Source organism: Echinops telfairi, unplaced genomic scaffold, assembly GCF_000313985.2.
Source record: "Echinops telfairi isolate 266 unplaced genomic scaffold, ASM31398v2 ScPeMD7_7475;HRSCAF=8513, whole genome shotgun sequence".
In the NCBI taxonomy this organism is placed as follows: Eukaryota; Metazoa; Chordata; class Mammalia; order Afrosoricida; family Tenrecidae; genus Echinops; species Echinops telfairi.
The window spans coordinates 5,092,458-5,115,797 of NW_022111379.1; the positions used below are offsets into that span (position 1 = coordinate 5,092,458).

A 23,340-nucleotide genomic window follows, 5' to 3' on the forward strand; every position below is an offset into this window, starting at 1 on the left:
CTCCCTGGGTTTCAAGTTCTAGGTGTGGAACACAAGAGGTTGGATTAGACATTTTCTAGGATTCTTCGTGTTATTTCTGATGCTCCAGGGTCCATAGGGGCTAGGAAGTGAAGCCCCACTGGGCAAGGTGAGTGGGAGAGACCTGAGGGAATCGATCAGCTAGGAGCCACATCTTGAAAGAAGGATTCAGATGGACTGACAGACACGAAAGGAAAGAACAGTGAGGGAACGCAGGCCAGGCAAAGGTGTGGCAACATGAACAAGGAAGGCAGGTTTCAAAACCAGCCATGAAACGCATGACCGTGAGACACAGAGGGCCAGTGCCGGGGACAGGCCTGCTAGAATGAGACATTCACCCCTTCATGGGGACAGCATATAATCAGAGTTGCTTCAAAGTGTTCTCGTCCTGCCCAGGTGCAGACCTGTTCCAGTGACTCACCCATCTTCCAGGAAAAACCAGCCACTACCTACTTTGTGAGCCCATACTAACCTGCGCTCACGGCTGCTCAGCACTCACCACGTCGTTTTATGACGGCCTAACTGCATGTCTGTGTCAAATTTTAAAGGCTGTTAATGGTCTGAGGACAGGATGTGCCGTAATCACATCAATTATAATAATAATAAGCTGCCACTTACTTATTAAGTTCCAGGCACTGTGCTGAATATTCGAGGGGGTAAGCAGTGGGTAGCACCATCCCTCCCAGTTTACCTGTGAGAAAACTGAGCCCCATAGAGGTAAACCGGTGATTTGCCTAAGTGACAGCATTGAAGAAGAGGCAGGTCAGCACGTTTCGTTCCCCTCTGTGTCCCCAGTGTCTAGTACAGTGGCTGGGATCGACCTATTGGCAGGAAAGAAGCATGAGTAAATGCACCCTAGTGCCCACAGGGACATGTGGCTGGGCTGGCCTGAGGATTGACTTTGATGTTTGTCCTTTGGCTTACCCTTTGCTCAAAAGCAGCCTCTCTCCTAGTCTGTCCCTAGCCAAAATGCTGCAGCGTGACTTTCCCCCAAGCTTTTAACATAGCGAGCCCCCTGCTTGCTTAATGCTGACTCGTTCTATGGCCTACAAGATGGCAGCAGATGTGTTCAGTGGTAGGAAACCTTTTTGTAAAGAATAGGAAGGAGAAGCAGTCAATCGATTGGCCCAAGAATATTGACCAGGCAGCCAACACCGTCAACAGACACGCCCTGTGACTGAAAACCCCGGCTTTTCTGGCACTGACGTTGAAAACCAAGCTTTGGGAGCTGGAATGAAGCTCCTCCAAATCCAGTGTCTGAAACAAACGCTGCGATTTCTTGGGAGATAATGTGAGGTTAAGATGATATAAGATTAAATCCTTGCATAGAGATGTAGAATGATTTTTTATGTTGTTCTGTTTTGCTTTGAAATAGGGTAGCATGGTGGGACCACAAGACCGTGATGCCCAGGGAAAGAACCCGAATGTGAACACCCCCTATCGCATGAGTGCCTGCAGACGCCCCGTCCAAGGCCGCTGTGTTGACAGGAAGGAGGTCGGTGGTTGCCCCGGGGGGACGGGGGGGGGGCTGCGGATGTGCACGAGGGGTCTTCGGGGAGTGATGGGGCAGTGGTAACAGTTGCATCATGCCGGACGCTTCTTGAAAATCACTGAATCAGATGCTTAAACAAGCCACTGTTGTTCAACACCACCAACAAAGGGCATGCTGTGGTAGATAAATCATACGTCAATGACACTACTTCTAAGCAAGAAATTGATGTTTTATAAAAATCTCTATGCAAATGACCTCCCAGGAAAGGACTGAGTCCGGTCTTTGTTTCAAAGCAGAGGAAAACGAGGCTCCGGAAGAGGATGTGATTGATAGATGCTAAGGGAAGGAGAGAGGGGTTGCAGGAGACAGAAATCCAGTGTCTTGAGCCCCAGGTGGGCACAGGTGGGAGCACCTCTTGGTCTGCCCAGACCTTGGATGGTGCCTCTAGTTGGAGGGGGATGTCCCTTTGCTTGTCCCCTGCCCCCTAGTGTGGACGTTGGACAAAAATGCCACCTGCTCACTGGACGCGTGAGGGAGGAGCCCAGTGAGTTCGTAGGGTCGGACCAGGAAGTGTGAGGTGTCGGGTTGTGTGCGGGCTCAGCCACCCCACTAGTTCCAGGGCGTGGCGGGTGCGGGGTAGAAGCTGTCCTTCTGGTTTCTGGGTTCACAGGCATGCAGTGCCCCATCCTTCACCACACCTCTCTCCCATCAAGGACTTCCAAATCCATCTGACTCTTAAACCGCTTCCCACTGAGCCTCCTGAGGAGTCAGTCTTGGCTTGAGAATTGCCTGTGAGTCTAAGTGGGAAGAGATGACATGTCTACCTTCCTGCAGTGGAAGACTCTGGTGTGGTCTTGATATGTGAGTGGTCCTGGCCTATCATCTACCCATACATCCACCCAACCATAAACTTACTCATCCCGCTCACCCATCCACCCATCGATCCATTCCTGCGCCCATGCGCCCACCCAAACACTCACCTACTTATCTCATTGCATCCATCCACACAACCATGCAGCCAGCCCTGGATCGTGCACCCATCTATCAGTCTACCCAATCATCCACCCCACCCTGAGCCAGTCTTCCAGCCGAGCCTAAGCCCTGCTGACCTGGAAATAATTATACGTTCATTCCCACTTACATCCATGGTCCACATAGGTGCACACAGAGGAGAAAGTCGAGATTAAGGGACTCGCTTCAAAGTATCATGGGAAGGGTGCCCCTCAGCCTCACCTTTCCACTTCCATTTGGGAATGAGAGGATGGCGCATTTATTTCTCCTCCCGGAAGTCCTTAGGTTGTGAATGATGAATGCACTTGGCTGTTAAAGCAACGATTGGCAGTTCAAATCCACCTTGGGGTGTTGAAGAAAGACCTGGAGATGGGCTTCCAGAACCCCTGCCCCCGGTCCACGCCCTGTGGAACCAGCCCTGTCTGACACGCATGGCTCAGCGCTCAGGAGCGGGAGTCAAGTGGATAGCACCTGGATTGTTTGCTTGAGTCTCAGGCTCCATGGTGGGGGGCGGGGAGCAGACCTTCACCTTGGCTCTTGTACTTTCAAGCCTCCAGTTTCGAAGTCAATTAGCTGCTGTGACTCTCAGCTTCTTTATCTGTACCTGCAGAAAGCACCCGCGGGCACAGGAGAGTTAAATAGGGAGTGTAGAGCCTCAGTCTTATTCCACTAAACCAACACTCACTGCCATCAAGTCAGTTTATTGACTCGTGGAGACCCTGTAGACAGGGTAGGACTGCCCCTGTGCATTGCTGAGACTGTAGCTCTTTGCCCCTTCCCCTGGTCCTCCATGTTGCTGCCTCAGGCCCTGGAGCTCCAGGAGGCCCAGGTCCCTAAGCTCCCTGCAGAGGTCCTCTCCTCAGTGATGCTTGCAATGTGACTTCTGGCTCCTTAGGCTCCCTGGACTGTCTCTAATCCACGCAGGCTTCTCTAGCCTCTGTGACTTGTGGCCTGATTCCCTGCGGTTGTGTGTGCCAGACAAGCCCTGTCAAGACCCAAGGGCACCTCTTAGGACATGAGATCCAGGTGGGGAAGTTCCTAGTGAGCCCTGTGGGCCCCCGTAGCAGCTCAGGAAATGTCCTCTCCCTGCCTGGCCCCGAGTCCAGCCAGGAGTACAGATTTTCCACCCAGCCAGCCAGGTCACCCCCATAATCTATGCCAGCAGCCCCTTTCTGCAGAGACCCAACCACCAGGCATAGTGCTCTAACTCAGTGCACATGTGTGCACTTGTCCGTGGATGTGTGTGTGCGTGTGTGCTGCTGTGTGTACCCATGTGTAGATGTGGTGGGGGCAGGCAGTCTCTCCCCTGGTGCCATGCTGGGCCATATCTCCAAGTCCCTGCCAGCTATGCCCACTGGGCTGCTGCCATCAGATCATCGGTGGCATGTGTGTGCAGGGTTTGCAAATCACCTGGATGTTTTTTTTTTCCTGCAATAAAACGTTTGTTTGTTTGTTTTTACTGCTGCTCCCAACACACCCAGCACCAGCTGTGATGAGAATCACTTGTAGGGTAAAGTGCTATTGATAAAATTGCTCCCACTGGAACCTAGCTAGGCACTCTGCACGTGGTACCCATCTTCCAGGCTCGGATCTCACAGCCTGCTGCTTCCTGCCTCCTTCCCCGCTGTCCCCCGGACATCTCCCCTCTTCTCTCCCCTTTACTTTGGCCCCTCTGGGCTCTGCCTCGTGGCCTAGCATTCCTGTGACCAGCTTTCTGTCCTCTCATCCTAGGCCTCCTTGTAGCTGTGCCCTTGAACTTCCCTTTGCTCCGCCCCACCCCACCCCCACATCTGCATGTTTCTGAGCAGGCCAGCTCAGCCAGGTCCACTGACAGGCCCCATGCTCTCTTTAGAGCAGTGGTTCTCAACCTTCTTAATGCCGCGACCCTTTAATCTGTTCCTCATGTTGTGGTGACCCCCCAACCATACATTATTGTCTTTGCTTCTTCATAACTGTAATTTTGCTACTGTTATGAATCGGGCCACCCCTGTGAAAGGGTGGTTCGACCCCTAAGGTGTTGCGACCCACAGGTTGAGAACCGCTGCTTTAGAGAGTGGCGGCGGATCCCATCACCCCTGATAGACAGGCTCTGGGCCTGAGCTTTGAGGATCCCACCACCCCCAGAAATGGTCCTCGTTCATCTCTCGTGGTGGGTTCAGGGAACAGCGCAGAGCGGAAGGAACGGCGTGGCGGGGCTGCTGGAGAAGAAGATGGAACGGTTAACTGGGCTCACAAGTCTGACTGAACGGCAGTCCTTGCCAGCCCCGCGCAGCTGCAGGAACGCACATGACTTTGCAGGGTTTCAGCAGCGTGCTGACTCAGTCGGAGTAGGATAGAAGCCTCTGCTTCCTTCCACTGAGGCCACCGTTCCTGCGCCATGTTCTCAGCCCGCTTCCTTCGCCCCCTTCTATGCTGTGGAGTCAAACACATGTGCAGCAGCCTCGCCTGCATGTGTACGCTGGACGGTGAAGCGGGAAGACGGGTGCATTGAAATGGGGTGCCGGGGCGCAATATTGAAAGCCCCATGGTCGGTTAAAAAGACAAGACAATCCGTCGGGGGAGAAGCACGCTCGGAGTGCTCCTCAGAGGCAAGGATGGGGAGACTTCGCCTAACGTGCTTTGGGCATGCAGAGTGAAGGGGCGGTGATGGAGCAAGGCCTCTGTTGAGATGCTTTAACATGGGCTCGGGCACAGGAACACCTGTGGGGACGGTGCAGGACCAGGCAGTGCTTCGCTCGGTTGTGCACAGGGGGGCTCTGGGTTGCTGGCACCTAACGGCATAGCTCACTCAGGGAAGCGTACAAAATACCACTGCAGAGCCCATCTCCTCCGAGCAGACGTGTCCCAGAAAGCACCCCGTGTATGTGATCCTATCTGAAGAGTGTACAATTCAGTGGGTTTTAGCGTCTTTACAGGGCCATGTAAATGTCGCCACCATGTTGCAGGGTTTGAACCAGGTGTGAGGTGGGGGGAAGGGGAGGGGGAGGGAGATGCAGGACATAGACTAGATGCCTGTTAAGATGGAGGGTTCAAGGCCCCAGGCCTGTGTGGCTGTGGGCAGGTAGGCCAGACCTGCCTGGAGGGCAGCTGGGGGCAGAAATAACCGCCCGAAAGCTATTTCCACAGTAAAGGACACTAGAGGCCTGGGGCTCAGAATCGTAACAATAACTACACCGTGCGGGCACTACAAAGTCAACCAGCACAGAGGTTTGTTGAGCTGTAGGTGTGTTGATGTAGGTGAGCCTGGCTGACCGGGAAAAAAAAATTAGCTGTTGTAACTAAAATAAATTTCTGCTAAACCATTAGAAGAAAGGAAGAAAGGGCTGGCGTGAGGGAGGCTGTGAAGAGGGTTTGGCAGATCTGCGGGGAGAGGCTGGGGCTCACACCTCCTGCTCACATCCACACCCGAGAGAAGCTGGGTGCAGCTGACAGCAGTTGTGTGGTGTACGGCTCCTGCCCCAGGGCAGAGGTGCCAGGAACATTGCCCCTTGGGCAAAAGTCACATGGGCACACAGGGCAGACATGTCCTGCTCAGGTGACTCTGAGGAAAAGGCCCCCAGGTGCTGCCTCCTTGCCCAGGGCACCTGAGCTGGGTCACTCCTAAACCCATCGGGGAGAAAGCAGAGGCCAGCGCATGTTCTCCTCGGGAGAGTCCCCTGGGGAGGTCAGGGACTTTTTGCGACTGTGCCTGAGAGAGGGGAGGGCCAGTGGGTACCCAGTTCCATTTGCAGGGTGCCTGGAGGGGCTGAGTCCAGGAGGGTGGCAGCTCTGGGCAGAGCCAACTAAGCGGAGGCTTCAACGCAAGGAGGAAGTCGACATGAAAGCCAAGTGCCCAGTCCAGGCCCCAACTCTGCTGCTTGGGCAGGGGCATGGCCTTGGACTCAGACACGCGTGTGGTGCCACTCTCAAGTAAGAGGCTGAGACTAGCACAGAACTGTCCCAAATGACTGCCTCTGAAGACTTGTCTGTGGGAAATGATGTGGATCCTCGTGGCCTGTTGATTACTTTGGGGGTGCTAATTACAAGTCAGTGGTTTGCAACCAGCAGCCTCACCCTGGGAGAAAGACGGGCTTTCTACTCCCCGAAGGAGTTAGAGTTAGAGCCCACAGAGGCCGTATCCCCTCTCCCACAGGATCACTGTGAGTCTGCAGCGACTCGGGGGCAGTGAGGGTTCTTTTTAGTTTGAAGGAGCCTTGGTGGTGCGGAGAGCTAAGCTTTGGACTGCTAACCCCAAGGTCAGTGGTTTAAACCCCACCAGCTGCTCTGAAGGAGGAATTAAGGTTTCTGCCTCTGCTAGGGCTGCGCTGAGTCAGAATTGGCTCGATCCAGGGCAGTTGGTTTGGAGGAGAGGTATAAAGGAGTCATGGTGGCTGGTTGGTTAAGCATGGGACTGCTAAGAGAAAGGTTAGTGGTTCAGACCCACCAGCTGCTCCTTGAGAGAAAGACAAGGCTGTCTATACCCATAAAGAGTCCCCGTCTCAGAAACCCTAGGGAGCAGTTCATCCCTGTCCTGGACGGTCCTGAGAGTCAGAATGGACTGGACAGTGGGCGGCTTCAAGAGACATGGGCCTGTGGGAAAGAAAACTGCTGACCCTTTCTCAATGTGCTGTGGTGGTGAGGGGCTGTCCAAGCAGCACCCCTCCACAGCCACTCTACCAGGTCCCTGTGGTCTCTTGAACAACACCCGCCCCGTCCTGCTCCGTCCATGCTATTGTTCTTAAGGTTGAGCTCGTCGACGCAGCCTCTGTGCCGATCCCTCTTGCCAGAGGCCTTCCTCTGCTTTGCTTCCCTCCACTTTCCCAAGCATGCTGTCCTTCTCCGGGGACTGGTCTCTTCCGACACCATGCCCAAAGTATGTCAGACCAAGTCTCGCCATCCTTGCATCTCAGGAGCACTCTGGCCATACTTCTTCCAAGACAGATTCATTTAGGTTTTGGGGGACTTTCAAGCTTCTTTGCCAACACCATGATTCAAATGTATCGGTTCATCTCCGGTCTCTTATAGCAAACCTATGTACCCCACAAACAAGCAGACAGACACCCCCGGCCCACCCTGAGTCGCTGGACATGTTCTTAGAACCCACTGTTCCCGCAGCAGCAGCTCAGAGTAAGGCATGGGGCTCAAACATCACTTCCACCCCTCTCCCAAAATACCTCTCTGCTCCCAGGTGGGAGGTCTGGGGGGACACAAATGGTTAAGTGAGTGCCTAGGGTGGACAAAGAGGCGATTATACCTGAGACTTCATTCTGGGACACAGAAAAAGTCCAAGTGAGGGATTCAGGGAGCTCCATGGCCGGGCCACAGCGCCCGGGGCTGGAAGAGCCTGGTGGGCCTGTGCAGCCGGGCTCCAGGGCCAGGGTCTCCATGGCCTCCAGCCCCTGGCATCTCAGTGTTGTCTCTCCCTGTGCGACCCAGGGCACTGCCACCCAGCCCCTATGTCATTGATTCCTCATGGCAGGAAATGGAGGTAAAAAAGGCCAGGGACTATTTCCAAACGGTTGATCTGACAGCTGCAAATTTCATTTTGTGTTGCGTTATTGACCTTTAATTGTTTCCCAAGTAGCTCGGGACTGAGAAATCAATAACCCCCACAGATAGTTAATATCCCCGCTGGCAGCCCTGGCTGTCGTTAGAAAGTGGCCAGATGCATGGCTTTCTGAAAATCTTAGCAGGGGCTTCATTTTCAGCAGGGCCCAGTGGACTCTCCTTCTGCCACGGGCCGCCAGGGACCAGCGAACAGGGGCTCAGAGAGGAAGGGGGCCGAGCCCTCTGTGTCCAGCAGGGAGGATCCTGGACAAGAAGGTGAGACCACTTCGTCCAGACCCTCAGTGGTCACTGAGAGGGTGGGAGGCCCAACACCATCCTCTGGTGGACCTTTCCACCTGGTGCTTGGTGACGGGTCAAGCAGAGGAAAGGGTGTTGTGGCATGTGGGCGGACGGTCACCAGAGAGCTTTCTTCAGGAAGAGCTGGTCTAGCGGGATTTGTCCCTGGAAGACGTTCCCTCCCTCTCCCGCTGCCCAGCTGGTTCACCTGGGTCCCGTCACTTGCCCCCCTTCCCGAGCCTCGTTTTCCCCAGCTGTCTGAGAAGCATGATAATGGGTTGTGCCCAGTACACCTGTGCTGAGGAGGCAACGAGGGGCAAGGGAAGGTCCTCGCCCAACGTGTGCTCCAGGCCGGAGCCACTTCGAATTCGAGTCGAGTTCAGACTGTGGGTGGAGCCCGGCTCTGCTCAAATTTGGCAGTCCTCACACCCAAGCAGGGAACCAGTTAGCCTCAGGGGGCTGGGGGATGGGGGGGGGGCTACCACCAAGACCCAAGAGGCCTTGCCTTGCCCCCCCAGGTACTTGCTACCTCTGCCCAGAGTGTATCCCTCAGAGTCCACTAACTGGTTACAGTGCCCTGGTGACAGGGAGGGGATCCTAAATGCCCCATACACACTGCCAGCCTCTGGTGGGTGGTCAGCCCATATTTGCTGACTGAGCACACACACAAGCTGGTGTCTGGTGAACATGGTGAGGGTGGCATTAGGTCCCCGGAAAAAGAGGGGGACAATGGGGTGGCAGCCTCTTCCCCCCACACACATATAGCTGACCAGGAAGCCAAAGTCAGTATTGGCCTCATCGTCTCCATCCAACGGTGAGCGAAACCTGAGGACCAGCTTCTCGTGACCCGCTGATCTCTGAGGGCCCAGGGTGAAGTCCCGCCAGGGCCCAGGGGCTTCTCCTGCCTCTGAGATGGGGTGGCGTGCTCACCCGCAGAGAGGGGGGTTGTCCACAGCGTTCGCAGTGCGGTTCTGAGAAACCCACCTCCCTGCTCTGGGGCGTCATGCTGTCCATCCATGAAGTGGGGCTGGCGCTGCCTGGGGCTGCCTGTCCCGCAGGGCCTGGGTGGGCCGGCCCACCGTCCATGAGGGGCTCCTAGTGTAGCAGGTGACTGTACTTCTAAAGATTCTCTGTTCCCAGCCCAGAAGCTTAACTTAAGAGAGCCCAGCGTCTCTGGCTAAGGTGGAGATGGGCACTGGCTTTGGGTCTCCCCTTTTCCTCAGCGCACAGTGGGTTGACAAACCACAGCCTCTTGTTGTTCTGTTGGGTACCCCGATGTACAGCGGAACCAAGCTTTGCCCAGCCCAGTGCTGTCCTCATGATCGTTCCTCACAATCGGAGCCCAGCGATGCCCACCCTGGTCTGTCAGTCTGTCGCATGCGGTGGCTTGTGTGTTGCTGAGCTGTTGGGAGCTGTGTCACTGGTGTTTCAAGTGCCAGCAGGGTCACCCACAGTGAAGAGGTTTCAGCCGAGCATCCAAACTAAGACTGGACTTCGAAGAAGGTGGCAGGCTGACCTGTCTGAGGAACTGGACACAGGAAACCTTATGGCCTCTTCTTACAAGAGGAGGACGCCTAAGGCGCCCGGGCCCTCCAGCTCAAAGGCACATGCTCCAGAGGAAGCCCCGCTGGAGCCCAGAGGGCCCACCAGCCACCTGAGGCCCCTGAGGGCGGCCTGTGGTTGCCAGGGAACCAGCACCCTGTTGCCCAGGGTGCCCATTAGCACCTGGAAGCTGCCCTTGCAGCCAGAGCAAAGGCTGTGGGACTGGCAGGTAGGAACAAAGGGAGTAGGCCGCCCTTGACAGGCAGCGTCCCTCCCCTTTGCATATCATTAAGCTGCAGGCCAGGTAGTGGAGGAGGGCAGGGGAGGGGGGCATAGCTTCAGAGTCCCTGCCAAGCTGGGCTCCAGGAGCTAGGGGCTCCCTTTGCAGCGTGGATGCCTGCCCGGAGCAGAGAGCCCATGGGAAGAAGGGGGTTTTGTTGGAAAGATGATGTGGGGGAGGCGGCTGAAGGACTGGGATTGGGTGACCCCCAGCTTGGCGGCGACCCCGCCTTCTCCCTGTCTCTGCTAAAGCAAGGCACAAACTGGAACCCAACCCTGATCATGGGGGGAATGAGCTGCAATGCTGGGGGGTGGGGGGGGAGCCCAACGGGCAACACGTAACTGCTTGTAGAAGACAAGTGGCTTCTAACAAGCTTCCTGCAGCCAGCATCCCCAACACACACACACACACACACACACACACACACACACACACACGAACACAGGCCACATTTTTTCAGCTCTCCCCTTCCCAGGCCTCCTGAGGTTCACCTGATTGACAGGACACTAAATGCAAGAGGTTTTCTGTGACAGAGAAAGAGATTTTCTCGAAGCATTCAACTCCTGACCTTTAAGAGCTCAGGGAGCAAAATGATTTTCAATCACTTGGGTCTGAGTGAAAGGTATGTGAATTGATCGACTGCCGGGCTCGGGCCTCCTGAGGTCTCAATGTTATGTCATTAAAATCTTACAATCCAGTTCCCCTAATGTATTCCAGCAGCCACCTTCTCGCAGGCGATTAGTAAATAGACTCAACCTTACACAGTGGGAGTTTGTTCTCAGAGGGCCTGCACGGCCCTGAGGTAGAGGCCCCAAGCCCAAATCTGGCCTCTGGTCACTTGGGCTCTCTCTTTTGTTTGATGTGGCTACTATGATTACTTCTACCTCTCACGTCCCCACCACCAGCAAGACCACCACTACCTCCCTCTTATTTCTAAAGATGACTGGTCACAAGAAGGCTACATGAGTTGTCTTGGCCAATCATGGTGTCCTGGTCCTCTGGGGGGTCCACTGGACCCAGGCCAGGGTCAAGATTCTGACTGCAGATGGGGGAGCCCTCCTTTTGAATGAGGAGTCTGGGCTGGAAGGGACCATGGTGGGTCGATGGCCGCCATCTTCCTTCCCTCCTGCCATCTGTCTGCGAACAGTGGTCAAGTAGCAGTAGGCAGGGGCGAGAGGAGGGGAGAGAGGGGTTGCACTGGAATGTCTTCATCAGTACCGGGAGGGACCCCAGGGTCTCCCCTAGCTCTACCAGCCTTGAAGTCCCTCCTTCGTTTAAGTTAGCCAGGGCTCATTTGTGTCGCTTACAAAGTCCCTGATTGTCTCCGGGTCCAGTTGCCTGGGCCGTGGAGATGGAGAATGGTATGAAGATGCAGCTCGGAGCTACAGATGGACCGTGGCGGCTCCCGAGGGACGGCCCGCAGAACACAAGTTTCTGGAAGAAAAGGCCGCCTCTCTAGTGCCTCAGTGCCTTCCCCGTTCCTACAGCTATGCCCGACAGACACGGTGCAGCTGCTCAGTGAAAATCTGTGAAATACACTAGTTGTGCGCATGGGGACATGTGATTCCTCCCCCTCCTCTCGGGGACAACTTTTTCCTTTGTCCCCTGTCCCCAGGGTCCATTCCTCAAAAGGAATATGACACGGTGGGTCAATTAGCAATGCCTTCAGTGGCAAATAACAGAAAGGGTTTTGCACCTTGACTTCACCGCTGAATGTTTTCTCCGTCTCAGGACAGGAGACGTCTCTGAGGGAGTGGGCACTCGAGGGCTGGTGTGCTTGCTTACTGCACCCAGGGCCCAGCATCTTTCCACCTTCTCTTCCATGTCTGTCCCCCACATGGCTACCTTATGGGGATGGGGTGGTGGGTGCACCTTTAAGATATCAATCCAGGTAGAAAAGGAAGCACAAAGATGTATTGGGTGTGACCAGGAAAGCAATAACCTGCCCGAAAAGCTTCATGTGGCTTCTCATTGGCCAGAGCCATGCCACAGGCCACCCTAGCTACAGGTAAGTCTGTGGAGCCCAGGACTGTTCTGTGGACCCGTGGAGGCCCTCCCCTCTCCACTGGGGCTCTGTGGGCAGGAAGGAGGAGATATGGAGCTTGGGTAGCAGTGCTTCCCTCATGGGAGAGAGTTGTTGCTTTTGTTGTTTTGTTTTGTTTGTTGCCAGAGTGGTAGAAAGACCGGTGGATCTGGTTCACAGTCATTTGTCTATGTTCTCAGCCTCAGAGACTAAGAAAATCCAAAAGGGCTTTTGTGGTCTTCTGGTTCAAGTCTGTAATGATGGTTCTGGGTGGTGAGAAGCCTTTGTCAACACAGACCAGGTGATCCAGGAGCCAAGCCCCGCCCCTTGTTCAGGACACGCTCTATTCCTGGAAGCAGTGGTTCAGAGAGAGGGCAGTGACCCCAGGAAGGGAGCATTCTTCCCTGACACATCTGGTGTTGGTTTTTATTGATGTGTGACAGGCCGGCCCCAGACTGGGTGACATCGCCAACCATTGTCACTATCTCATCATCCCGTGGATTGGCTGTGATCTGCTGGGCAGTTCCTTTGCAACGCGTGATGTTGGATGGGCTGCAGTCACTTGGGACTCAACTGGGTTGAAATGTCCAAGATGGTTCGATCACGGGGCTGCCTTTCATTGCTGTCTGTGGACCGGAGTTCAGCTGGAGCTGTTTCTGAGAGTCCCTAAACATGGACTCCCCATGTGGCTGGGGCTCCTCAGCGCAGGGCAGCTGTGAGGATCCAAAGGGGGACTATTCTAAGAGGCCAGATGGAAGCTGTGAGGATGCCCATTCCCCAGCCTTGGAAGTTCCAGAGCGTGATTTCTGGCACATTCTGTTGGTCAAGCAAGCCCCTAGAGCCAGCCCAGATGTAATAGGAGGGAAAGGGGACTCCCGCTCTTGGTGGCAGAAGTGGCATACCAGCTCAAGGAGGAAAGAAATGGATACCAGCCTTCTTCAAAAGGAATATCTCCCATCGACCTGTGTGAGAAACGTTTCCTGGTCTGCTCCCATGGGCTCAGTTTGGGGTGGGCCCTGGTTCTTGGCAGGGAGGTCCTTTCAGGTTCCTTCTGGAATCTGATACAGTAAACATTTTACTCAGTGTCCATGGGTGGGGGTAGGGGTGGGGGTGACGAGACCAGTAGCCTTTAATCCCTTCACCTCGCCCTTCAGTCTCCCCAAGACCTGGTTGCACGGGATAGCTTCTTTTTCAAGGACTCGGCTGGTTCTTCGTGTCAAACTCCTCTCAGAGATGAGAGCCCTCCCTCCGACTCCCCCAGCCCCTCCACTGGTCAAGATTGACCGAGCACCTGCAAGACATGGGACGGCACGGTGCTTCGAGGGAAGCAGAAACAGCCAAGGCCTGATTTGGGCCTGATGTTGAGTTTGTATCAAGTTAGGAACAAGAGACAGAGTCCTGTTACTGACCCTATCACAGCAGAAAGAAAGCTGGCCCCGGCTCACAATTATCGTTATGTTTGAGACACAGTATTGCAGGCCCTGTGCCGACCCATCCCATCGAGAGGCTTCCTCTTTGTGGCTGACCCTCTGCCACGCATGATGGCTTTTTCCAGGGACTGGCCTCTCCTGACAATGTGCCTAATGCTCCTGAGGCAGAGCCGCACCACCCTTGGCGCTCAGGGGCATTCTGGCTGTAGTTTTTCAGGGACCCGCGTGTCTGGTCTTCGGGCACCCCGTGGGACTTTGAGTCTTCTTCACCAGCACCCAAACACCAGCGCATCGGTCCTCCTTCAGGTTTGCTCACTCAGGGCCCAGCTTTTGCGTGTGCGGGGGAGGCCCTTGAAATGCCATGCCCTAGATCAGGCACACCTGAGTCCTCAAAGTGACCCCTGTACCCCTCCAGACCTTAAGGAGGTCTTTTGCAGCCTAGGAGAAGAGGCGGAGTCCTGGAGGAGAGTCATTAGGATCACAAGATGGGAGATCCTACGGTGGAAGAACCCTGCTATGGGAAGAAGGAGAAGTCGGCTCTTGGAGAAGGGATGAGAGGGACCAGAGCTGAGCTCAGAGGGTGGGTTCCGCATAGGAAGAAGCCAACTGGGCTGACGCGTGTTGTGTGGGACGCTGACTTGCAGTGGTGTCAGGGAACTCCAGGATGGGACAGGATTAGGAGGGTGCACATGGACTGTACCTCTTTTACTGTCTGCTCCTTCATAGCTTCAGTTGACCCGTGGCCCTCAGGACCCAGCTTCCTTTAACAAGGGCATTCTTCCAGCCTTGGTCTTGACTGCTCATGGCTTCCTTCCCTCCCTATTTCTGGGTCTCTGCTCTGGGACAGAGAGAGATGTTCATTGGTTGAAAAGAGAAGCTCATCTTTTTTCTTCCGGCTACCTGATAGGTAGGTGTCTTTGCGTCAGGTGCCCATGCCTGAACCATCAACTGAGGCAAAGGGGGCAGGGAGTCACGTGGTCCAAGGCACGATCGCCTAGGCTGTAGGCACGTCTCTGCGGTGGATCTTGACTCATAGTGAGCCTACAGGACAGAACTAAACTGCTCCGTAGCGTTCCCAAGGGAATCATCTTTACAGAAACAGAAGGCCCCCTTTCTCCCAGAGCGGCTGATGGGTTTGAACCGGTGGCCCCTCAGTTAGCAGGAGAGCACTTAACCACTGTACCTGAGAGCTCCTAGGGAATTATAAGCCAGCCAGTTCTCCCGATTAGGAACCATGGCACCTCCAACACAAAATCTCTTGCTCAGACGAAGCCCAGAGAAGCCAAGGACTATGTGCACTTGCCCCTTCCCCATTTCCAGCAACACACGGGGTTTTATCTAGCAACAGAGGCACCCCTATACCTGTTCCAGGGAGCTTGCTCACAGGTGCCCCTGTAGTGTACTTCTTGATTGAATTGCAAATTGAATCACTGCATAAACCCTACATAACTTAGAGCCCCATGTTGGCAGTATCTTATTTTTCAATTTCTTCGTCTTCTTCTTTTAATTGAATGAACATATTTTATGCAAGCCATGCTACCTTGTTGAAGGCTGTTCCCCCGTGATTCATCAGAGTAACAACTAGAAACACCATTATTTGGCTCCATCCTCCTGCTGAGAACATCACATAACTGAGAAATGTTCATGCGTCTCACACAGTTGTCGGGGAGAGGGAGGGGGGCGCAGCCAGAGGAGAAGGAGAGGGAAGAAGGCGAGAACAGGAGATTATGTACACAGTCCGGTGGGCAGCTTGAAACTTGATTGCACACACACACACACACACACACACACACACACACACACACGCACGGTCCCCAGCAAGAACCATACATACACTTCCCCACTCAAGCTTTCACACTTGGGGAAAAAAAAGAAAAGACATAAACTCACAGAATTTCAACGTGAAGAACTAGCCAGATTTCCAGATAAGAAAAGGCAAGCTCAGAACAGTGATGGCAGCCCCCTGTGTGCCGTACCTGCAGACACACGTCCCTGGCTGGTGCCCAGGCATGGGTAAGTCCGCTTGTCTTTGTGCACTGCACACCCTAGGTGACAATCGCCCCCTTCCCTGGTTAGATTGTTAGACATCCTCATCCCTTTGATCTAAGGGATGGGTCATCCCACCTTCTCTTTTTACACATCAGTTAGGTGGGCTGGGCATGTGGAGATGGTTTCAGAAGGCAGTCTCTCCTTAGGAGCTCTGCTGGTGTGGTGGTTACGCATCGGGTTGTGATCCGCAAGGTCAGCAGTTCAAAATCACCAGCGGCTCCTCAGGAGAAAGACAAAGCTCTGTACTCCTGTAAAGAGCTATAGTCTCAGGAACCTACAGGGGCAATTCTACCCTGTCCTAGGGGCTCACTGTGAATCAGCACCGACTCGATGGCCATCAGGTTTGTGTGTGTGTGTGTGTGTGTGTGTGTGTGTGTGTGTTGGCTTCTCCTTAGGACAGAACAGACCAGCAGTTAATGCTGTACATAATCTGGTGACATCAAAGGGCTGTGTGAATGAACACTTCTAAAGTTAGGCAAGTCAATTCAGCCTTCTGGACCTTCTTTCCAGTCTCGTTTTACCATTCTATTTTTCTGCTCACGGGATTTGCTCCATTCCCCCTTTGTGCCCCATTCAAGCCATCATCCCTGCCCTGTGATGCCCTCCCCAAGGCGTTCCCGAGTCAATAAGAGGGCCAGACCCAGAGCAGCGGAAACAGTTGGCATCCCATCTGTCAGCTCGGTCCTTGGGTTGTTCCTACCCAGGAGGTGTTTGGGGTTGACCCCAGACACTGTGGATCCCTCTGGTCTGCTCAGGAGATGCAGAGCCTGAGGGAGGCATTCTGGCTCACATCAGTCATGGAAGGAGTGCTCTCCAGAGGAGGAGGCGATGCCGGAACAGACAGGAGGAGCAGAGAAACAAAGAGGTGTCCTGGCCTCGGCCTAACCCCACAGGCTATTCTAGAATGTGAGCAGCCACAGAGCAGTCCACAGGGAAGCAGGGCTTTTGTATCCCTGCATCAGTTAGCCAAGGAGCCCTAGGGGGTCAAACAATTACGTGCTTGGGTGTCAACTGAAAGGTTGATGGTTTGAGCCCACCGAATTCATCTGCTCCATAGAGCTTACAGAGCTGGTCATCTGCTCCATAGAGCTTACAGTCTAGGAAACCCCATGGGAAGCTCGACTGTCACATGGGGTCTTGATGTGTCACCACCACCACATCACTGGGCCTGGGAGTTGGTGCGAATGGTGGGTCACCTTGCAGGGATCTGCCTCCCAGAGAGGGGGCTCCTGTTTGCAGGGGGATTCTCCCAAGAGGAGCACAGCTGTGAGCCATCAGCACGTAGCGCTCACAGTGGTGGGGGCTGGGAGGACGGACCAGGCAAAGATGATCTGGGCAGGACACCAGTGCTGTCTACCGCAGTGGGAGAGCGTGTTGGGATTGATTCATAACAACAACAACATTATCAAAGCCGTCTTTTGTGGAGCACTTGAGGCATTACCCTTCACACTTTGCGTGTACCCTCTCATTTAACCCTGGCAACAACCACATGAGCGAGCTAAGCAAGAACTCTTGTTTCCCAAGAGGCCAGGTAAGGAAACCAAGGGAAACTTGAGAGTCCAATACGCAAGGCCACCCAATAGAGAGTGTTCCCATGGAGGCCCAGAGTCCGGCCTTACCACGCTTTAATGACGTGTGAGGTCAGTGTGAGAGGCAGGTGTGGCCACCACACTGGGGGCACATCTTTACGTTATTAAGGACATTGGGAGGATCCCAGTGGCACAATGGCTAGGTGCTTGGCCACTAACCCAAAAGTTGGCAGTTCAAACTCACCTAGCAGCTCAGAGGAAGAAAGACCCGGTGACCTGCGTTCATAAAAATCATAGCCCTTGGGGAAGTTTGACTCTGTTGCTGGGAGCTGAAAATCAACTCCACAGCACCTGCCAACAACAAAGGTGATGGGAAAGGCTTCCTCGCCCGTGAGGATCCCACCTTCAAGCAGGGATCTCATTTCATACTCAAGACTCCTTTCCCCAGAAGGCTGTTGGCCTTCTGCCTGCGCGCTCTAGATCATCCACTTCCCCACCTGTGAGAGGTAGGTTTATTGTGCCAACCTGGCCAATAGCAATATGTGAGATTAATAAGGTCGCAGTTTGATTGGAGGGTAAAGAGAGGGCAAAACCAACCAGAGGGCATTGGTTTTGAGCAGCCAGACAGGTGAGCGGTCTGGACACCATCGAGCTTTGAACCAGTTTTGCTTCAGTTCAACTGCATGCTGGAAACTTGGGGGCCCTGATACATGGAGTCAGAATTGATATATCCTAATGAGATCCCCAAGTTGGTTCTTACAGCTCCCCAGTTGGTCCTTGGATTGAAGCCCATGGGTCTGGCGAAAAGGCAGATTCTGATTCTAGAGTGAAAGTGGAAATTCTCTGCAGAGGGATGGACTGGAATGAACGGATTCAAAGCCATGACGTGGGAAGCCTGCGTGGATGCCCTGGGGATGTTTAGCCTGGAAGGGCATCCCAGCAGGAGGGCAGAAAAGGACCCAGGTGCTGATAGATAGGACAAGAGAGCAGAGACCTAGAGAGGAGGGGTGACTTGGGGTAAAGCCACCAGACACCCCGTCTTAGAGAAGGCATTCTGCTCTGGGTCCCTGCCCACATCTATTTGGTACGGAATGCTTGTGAGCCAGCTCTCTGGGAAGGAGAGTCCTGGTTTGTAGCTCTGTTTCCAGTTTCCATGGTGTAAATAGTCCCATCGAGGCAAGCCTTAAGCTGCGCATCTGGCTTTGCCATGGGGAAGCGAGGTGCCCCATCGGAGGGGCTGTGGGTCAGACAAGCTGACCTGCACACTGCCGCTCCCAGGACCTTCCCAGCACTCAGCTCATGGCGTTCACGAAAAGAGCATCTAGGGTGGACGATGTTGGAAAACATAATCTCCTGAAGCCCGCTCTCTGAGTACTGCCTGCTGCACCAGTTTATTAAAGACCCCCAAATCCTGCCGTTAAAAAAAAAAAGCCTGAGTTTAGCATTCCCCAAACCCGCTTGACCACCACAGGACTCATCAGAACACTACCTGGGAAACTAGACCCATGTCTTCACCTAAGCAACGGGCCAGTACGGAGAGAGATTCAACTGGCGAGTCCATTCTCCCGCCCACAAGCTGGTGGAAATCAGACTAGTGGGTTCAAGTCAGAAGGAGAGAGAATTCGAGCTGGGAAGTGGAAGTCATTCTGATGTTGAAGAGCCACCCAGGAGTGGCATGAGGCTAGGTCTGACCGGAACCAGGTGCTCCTTGGCATCAAGGGCGAATGACCTGATATCAAGGGACACTGGGGAGGAGCTTCTCCCTCCCCAAACCAAACTCACTGCCATCAAGTCAGTTCTGACTCATGATGACCCTGTAGAACAGGGTGGAGCTGCCTCCTGTGGGCTTCTGAGACGGACTCCACGGGAGTAGACAGCCTCGTCTTTCTCCTAGGGAGTGGCTGGTGGCTTCAAACTGCGGACCTCAGGGTTAGCAGCCCAACACATAACCACTATGCCAGCAGGACTCCCTTCTTGCTCTAGTAGAACAATTAGGGAAGAGGCCTGACAGGGACTTCCCTGCTGTCCTGGGATCCTCTTTGTTCAAGGATAGGTCCCATGGGGGTCCCGAGAGCAGGACCCACCACACAGGGACCCCCTCTGGCAGGACCAGGCTTGGAATGGATCCATTCCAGCCCCGGCACCCATGAAGACTTTGCCTTTCCAACCCCTTAGAGGGGTTGAGAATCTGAGTCAGAATCTGCATTTTAAAAAGATCCCCAGGGGATTCTGAGAGTCCCACCACCCACCTCCACTCCTGTGGTTCTCCCCCTGGGACTCGGGAAAATGCTGGTTCCAGTTCTGTATATCTGGGGTGGGAATGCTGTTCTCTGCAGGGGGCTGAACCAGAATGAACCAGTTCAAAGCCCTAGTGTGGAAACAGAGTGTCCAACTCCATTTATGTGTCTCGTGTAATTTTAGAAGGAGGGCTGGGATGCCATCACCTCCCAAAATATACTTCTCTAATATCTAGTTTCTGCATTAATTCATGATGAGGACTCTATTTCTTTAGCTTAATCTTTCATTCCATATTTAAATTCCATTTATCCCAAGAAGGGGGTCGCTGGAACCGGTGATCTCCCCACAGCGCGGTTCTGTTCCTGAAGAGCAGAAGTGGAGCTTTTGTTTGGAGAAGGAGCTCTGGAGGAGACAGATCTGGGGGCTCCTGGGGGCTGGAGAGTGTGGGAGTGTCGAAGGCAGTCCTGGCTGCCTTTATGAATGTGTTTTGGACTGGGTCGGTCTTAGTCCCAAAACTATTTTAAGAGGCAGCAGATTTAGCTGGTAGCTGGTTTGCAAATCATCCAGATCCCGCGGTATTTCTGATGAGACAATCTGTCTCTACAGGGGATGTGTAAAGCCTCTGCAGCCCAGGGGGACTGGCCTTTTGAACACTGCTGTCTGAAGGGCACAGCCCCAGAGCCTCTGTGCCAGCCGGTCCAGCAGTGGGTAGAATGTGTATCAGCAGGGGCAAGGGGAATGCCCTTGCACTCAGCACCCCAGGGGCCAGCCAGCTTCCCTCTCTCCTTCCAGGTGGGATGCTCCAAACTGCCTGGAACAGCAAGAGATCCCATCTCCACTGTAGAGACGAGGACAGGGAGTCAAATGCTTCCGCTTTCCCAGGGCCTTGCTGGCAGCGCCCAGACTCCAGCCCAAGAAGGTCAGGTTTCTCCTATCGTGGTGCTGCACATTTGACGTGGTGCTTTAGGGAGACGATGCTGTGTGTGCTGGGAGGCTGCATAGAACTGGCCCCAGAGGGTTGAGCAGGCTGGGATCTACTTGGGAACAAATCACCTGGGCTTTTCTCCCGTGGGGCTGCTGGCGGCCTCAAGCCACTGGTCCCTCAGGTAGCAGCCAAGACTCCACCCTTGGGCCACCCTCAATCCAAGTGCCTGATCCTCCCACTGGCTTTTAATGAAAAGCTGTTGGCCTGCTCCCACCCTGCTTCAGGCCTGATTTCCCCAAACCTAGAGGCAATCTCTTTCTGGTTTTTTAGTGATTCCTTCTTGTATTTATCTCCATATTTCTATGTAAATTTTTTATGGTTCTAGTTTTCGGAGCTGAGAATCTGATTTCTTATGGACACCGTCACTTCATGGTACACACACCACGGCCATGCTCACAGACAGGCACACACACAGGCACACGCACACGCACATGCACAGGCTCACACATAGGCACGCACACTGCCCTTCTTCTGCCTCTCACCACATGGATGCATCACCATTGTTATTGCTAATATGCTCTTTTTAATTTCCAGAAGATCTCCAGCTGTTCCTTTTTGGTAGCATCCTAATATGCCGTTGTTCATCTCTCTGAGATTTTACTGTTTTAAAAAAACCCACACTTTTTATTTGAAGCTTTCTTCTCCTCCCTAGGCTGTTTCCCCGTCTCCCAAGTTCTTTCTACACTGGCTTCTGTTGTTCTCTCTCCTTCAAGTCAGATGTTTCCCACAAATATCTGATGATCCTCATCTTTCCATTCATATTTATTCAACAGGTGTTAAAAGGTGATTGAGAATTCTCAGTGCCTGGGTGAGTGGTCATGATACAGGATGATGATGACCCAAGACCCATTGGTGTGGAGTTGATTCTGACTCACAATGGCCCTCCATCGGTTTTCTGAGGCTGTTAATCTTCATAGGAGTAGACAGCCTCATCTTTCTCCCAAGGATGGCTGCCGGGTTTGAACCACTAACTTTGCGGTTAGCAGTACAACACCTACCCCGCAGTACCCACATGGCTCCTTAGAGGATGATGAGATATGGAACCCAAGTGATTTTGCTTAATGTCGTTAGACAAAAACACCCTTGGCAACGTGTTGTTATCCGAAGGTACTTTACTTAATGCAGCATCTGTGGAATTTCTGTTACTCACCACATTGCTCAAAAGCAGACAGGTTAGATGCAGATGTCAACTCAAAGGGCAGACAATGCTGAGAGTCGGCTCTTGTTCACCTGACTGTGAGTGATTAAAAGCTAGACCCTGCTGTCTAGTCAGGCAACAAAGACATCCTGAGACTGGCCTAAGACTCAAAGAACCTTGTGGTTCTGTTTGTTTGTTGTGGTCAACAGTTGTTTCCCGTGGTGACCCTGAAACCTGAGCTCATGTCAAACATTTATATGTGACTCCCCCCGGTGTAAACGTCAAAGCCAAAGGTAGATCTTCTCTGTGTGTTCTGGTTTCAAAAGGACACCACAAAGACAGCTCCAGTTTGCACTGCTGGAGCTCTTCTGCCTTCTAAATAAATCTTCTCTTCCTTCCCCGGACTTAGAGTGAGTAAATTCACTACCAAGCTCCTGAGTAAAAGGCTGGCAGTTCCGGTGACAGTGAGATGGATGGAGAAGGAGCAAGAGACGTCCACCATCAAGGTCACTCAGATTCATCGTGACCTTCTGCACAACAGAAGGGACTTTCGCCCAGTCCTGCATCTTCCTCATGATTGCCAGCAGGTTCAAGTTCACCGTGGTAGCTATTGTGCTAATCCATCTCACCAAAGGTCTTCCTCATCGTCACTGGCCTTCAACTTCCTCCAATGTGATGCCCTGCTTCAACACAAGATCCCTCCCGCTGATATGTAAAAAGCCAGCAAGTTTGATATTGTTATGTTGTAACCTAAAAGGCGTTCATTGGCTAATTTCTGAAAAATCAATCATAGGCCTCCCTTCCCAGCCTTAGTGTAATAACTCCACTGAAACCTGTCTCCTATGGGTGGTCCTGCTGGTATTTGAAATAGGAGGAGCCCAGCTTCCAGCCCCATAGCAACATGCAAGTCACCACAGTACTCTGAAGTGGTGTTTTAAAAATCCTTTTTATGTATTTATATGATAACATTACATATTTGGGCCATTTTGAGTTGGATAATCATATGGTTTAGTATGCCAGGAATGGCAAACTGAAGAGGGCTGGTATCACATTCATCACCACAAAGAATATTTCAAGATCTGTCTTGAAGTACAATGCTGTCTGTGATGGGACAATATTCCTTGCTCAAATTTACACACCATCCACTAAAGCCAGTAATGAAGACATTAAAAAGTCCTGCCAATGTCTGCAGTCTGAAATGCAGTCAAGACACTGATAACTGTTTATATAGATTAAGTTTGAGATCAAATGATGGAATTTTGCAAGGCCAACCACTCACTCATTGTAGAGATATATTTTTTACAACAACATAAATGGTGACGATACACGTGGACCTCACCGGATGGCACATATAGGCATCACATCAACTACATGTATGGAAATAGATGATGGAAACGCTCAGTATCATCTGCCAAGATCAGGCCAGGAGCCAACTGTGAAACACTCCATCATTGCTCATATGCAAATTCTAGTTGAGATTGAAGAACATTAAAACAAGTTCATGAGAGACAAAGAATGGCCCTGAGTATGTCCATCTGAAAGCGGAGGCCATCTCAAGAACAGATCTGATGCACCGAATACTAATGACCCCTGACCAAGTGACACGTGGGACGATGTCGAGAGCATCACACAAGAAGAAAGCAAAAGGGTCATTTAAGAGACAGGGAGGGAGGAAGGAAGGAAGGAAGGACCAAATGGATGCCAGAAGACACTCTTCAACTTGCTCTTGAACAAAAACTGTAAAAGTGACTGGGAAAAGATGATGGAGTAAAAGAGTTCAAT

General features: G+C 53.0%; 1 long non-coding RNA gene across 1 annotated transcript in view; it reads left to right on the forward strand.

Annotated features, from left to right (window-relative positions):
* Nucleotides 1–23,340, forward strand: part of LOC123521176 — a 137,693-nt gene that overhangs the window by 99,878 nt on the left and 14,475 nt on the right. The window contains exon 2 of the long non-coding RNA XR_006679646.1: nt 1,394–1,513. This is a non-coding gene — a long non-coding RNA (uncharacterized LOC123521176). The remainder of the gene's footprint in view (nt 1–1,393; nt 1,514–23,340) is intronic.